General features: G+C 40.1%; 1 long non-coding RNA gene across 2 annotated transcripts; it reads right to left on the bottom strand.

Moving 5' to 3' along the window:
- Window positions 1-1,592: 1,592 nt before the first annotated feature.
- Window positions 1,593-2,826, bottom strand: LOC139157641 (uncharacterized). Of its 2 annotated transcripts, none has more exons than XR_011557523.1 (3): window positions 2,766-2,826; window positions 2,583-2,662; window positions 1,593-1,700 (listed from the first exon to the last, which is right to left on the bottom strand). It is a non-coding gene; the product is annotated as an uncharacterized lncRNA (long non-coding RNA). The 2 variants fall into 2 exon arrangements; XR_011557522.1 differs by having other exon boundaries at window positions 1,593-1,705.
- Between the last annotated feature and the right edge of the window lie 252 nt (window positions 2,827-3,078).

A 3,078-nucleotide genomic window follows, 5' to 3' on the forward strand; every position in this document is an offset into this window, starting at 1 on the left:
ACTTTCTACCCATGGCTGAGAATATCTTCATCAGCCAGGCCTGCTACATCCCAAACCTAGCAATCCAGACACCCACCCTCAAAAGCCACAACTCCTCAGGTCTGATTCATCACCACATAATGAAACACAGTTTTTCAGAAAAATGACACAAAAGTGAAAGAATTTGTCATCTGGGAAAAGGGGCCAATATTAAACAACTTCACCAAATTACAAGGATCAAATGCGATCAATCCTCCTGCCATGTTACCATCCAGTATATAACTTGTTTTGCAGAGAAGAATTGTGTTGACATATTTCTGGAGCATAATAGAGATGCAAACTTCCTTTCCTATCAGGGAAGGTTCCCCTCCCTTGTTCTTCATCCATCTTCTACTCCTTCACATATTATGTTAGGTGCAGCTGAAAGGAGATTAGGAGTTCTCACTCCCCACTGCAGACAGCTAATAAAATAGGCATTAAGAGAGCAGTAAGAGGCATTAAGAGGCATACAAATCTAAGTAATAAATAATATGTGCTCTTGCAGGCTCTTAAAAACTTAAGCATGTAGAGTCTGACTATGAAGCAAATCACATTCAGTTCTGTATAAAAATATTGAAAAGCGCTCTATTCGTCTATATTTCTGTTAGATATTTGCCCGGGTGACCTACCCAGACAGGGTAAAAGTCAAAAGTTCAGGTTTGTTTATTGTATGTTGATTGGTTGCCTTCTTTTGGCGCTAAAAATGTATCTTTGTAAAACTGCCCTGTTGCTGGGCTAGATTGAGAACTGTCATTGTATAGAGCTCTCAATACTCTATTGATTCTTGACTGAATTGACTTCCTTGTCCTGTTAGCGAAATAAACCTTGCTTGATTCAACCTTTCTTTGAGAGTTATTACATTGGCGACGAGGAGACTGACCCTCCATGTGCTATCATGGCTATTCCGTCAGTAGTCCAGCCACCTGAATTCTTCGACCCAGAAAGAATGACCTGGACAGCCTACGTGGCGAAGTTTGAAATATTTTTGGAAGCGGCCAGCATGAAAGACGCCGACAGCGGTCGCAATCAGTTAGGGTTGCTTTCTATAGTGCAAGAGTTCTTAATGTACCATACTTTTCAGAGTATAAAATGCACTCTCCCAAATGTGGGTGAAAATTGCAGTGTGTCTTACACACCAAGTGTTGCCAAAGCTCCAGCCACCCTTCAGCAGTTCAGCACCCTCCACATGTGACATTTTCGGCCTCCAGGTGTCTCATTTTCCACATCTGCATACCCCAATTTTGGCCGGTTTCAAGCAGTGGGGATCGGTGGGGGTAAATGGGCCAAGCTGAACGAAATCCACAAGTCTTAAAGTTACCAAGCTTGGAGACTTCTGGTCTATAAGATATATTTTATAGGAATATAAAAGTTTCCATCTTTTAAAGTAAAAGAATAAGTTTAATAAATAAATGGGGCAGGGAGTATTGTCAAGTTAAAGGAAGCATCTTATCAGATAAAGTATTTTTCAAGCTGAGCTCAACTTCTTACAAGCAGATCTTTAGAGCCTCTGCCCACAATCTTCTCACTGTATTCTGCCAGATCTCTGGTAAGAGGGGTTTTTTGGGTATCTTTGCACAGGTGTTATTTACAAAGAGCAGAGCAGCAAATCTCTGACTTTTCTCAGTAGCTTTGTCCATTGTTTTTCAACCTCAGCAGCTTTAAGAATTCAGGTCCCAGAATTCCTCATCTGAAGAAAGAAAAATCCATGGTTTTTAAAAATTATGTATAAAAAGGTAGGAAATTAACAGGAGTTAAAGACAAAAGGAGAAAGGGGAAAAAAAGAAAAGTGCCATATTTTTCTGAGTATAAAATGTACCTTTTTCCTCCCTAAAAGAGGCTGATAATTTGGGTGCGTCTTCTACTCTGAATGTAACTTCCCCCCCCCAGCCCTAACTAGCTGCTAACGATCTTCCCATCTTTTACCTTTCAGACTCTGTCATTGTTTCTCTCTGCAAAGAATATTTTCCAAGCCCCCTTTTTTCATTGCTCCAACTTGCTCTGAATAAGTTTCTTTCTAGCCCAACCAGGTACTAACAATGTTCCCAGCTCTTACCAGCTTGCAAGCTCTTTCATTGTTACTCACTGCAAAAAAATTTTTTCCAAGCCCTAAGTCTTTGCAGGTTTTTTTCCCCCATTGGTCTAACTTGCTCCAAATGTTTCTTTCCAGCCCTAACCAGGTGCTAACAATGTTCCCAGCTCTTACTGGCTTGCAAGCTCTTTCATTCTTACTCTCTCCAAATAAAGTTTTTTAAAAAGCTCTAACCAGGGGATAAAATAATGTCCTGAAGCTGACCAGACTAAGAATGTTAGCCAGATGAATACCTGGTAAGCAGATTCTTTTCCTTATTTTCCTCCCCAAAAACTAATGTGCGTTTTAAATCTCCAGTGCATCTTATACTCCGAAAAATACGGTAAGCAACTAATTGGAAGAGATTTCTCTCAGCCCATCAAAAATGTACAGGCACAGATCCAGGGCAGAAGGAAACAGGATGGGATAATGAGATAGAACAAAGAACATTCAAAGAACAAATTCCCAACAGCCCATTTCATTCCAGAAAATATACCTTCTCAAACTAATCCAGCTCCACTTTTGCATTGTTCACTTGGCTTTATAACAGCTGAGAAAGTGTGACTTCATTGCTCCCTGCAAGAAGAAAGATATAATGAAAACAAACTGGAATGTTCCTGTCCATTTTTAAAAGTCCCCCACCCCAGAGAGGGAATTGGAGTCTCTGCTCATTCTTTACAATGATAGGTCCCTTAATTCTTTGTGTCTGAATCTTTTGAGATGGGATTTTTCTCCATCCATCATAATCAGGTTCGTATCATTTTCATGGCAATAATATGAAAATAGCTTGCCATTTCTTCTCAAGCTTCTCACTTGAAACTCTGGGGTTTCTAAGCTCCCTGTTCCTAGAACTGACTAGTCTGACCATTCTTAGTTTTTGAGAATCAGCCAAGGTTATCTATCTAGGGACAACAGGATGAACGAATATAACCTTTTGAGCACGATCAGTTGCTCCATTGTGTTACCAGTGAAAAACCTGATGAGTGAAAATG

This window comes from Erythrolamprus reginae, chromosome 1 (genome assembly GCF_031021105.1).
Source record: "Erythrolamprus reginae isolate rEryReg1 chromosome 1, rEryReg1.hap1, whole genome shotgun sequence".
In the NCBI taxonomy this organism is placed as follows: Eukaryota; Metazoa; Chordata; class Lepidosauria; order Squamata; family Dipsadidae; genus Erythrolamprus; species Erythrolamprus reginae.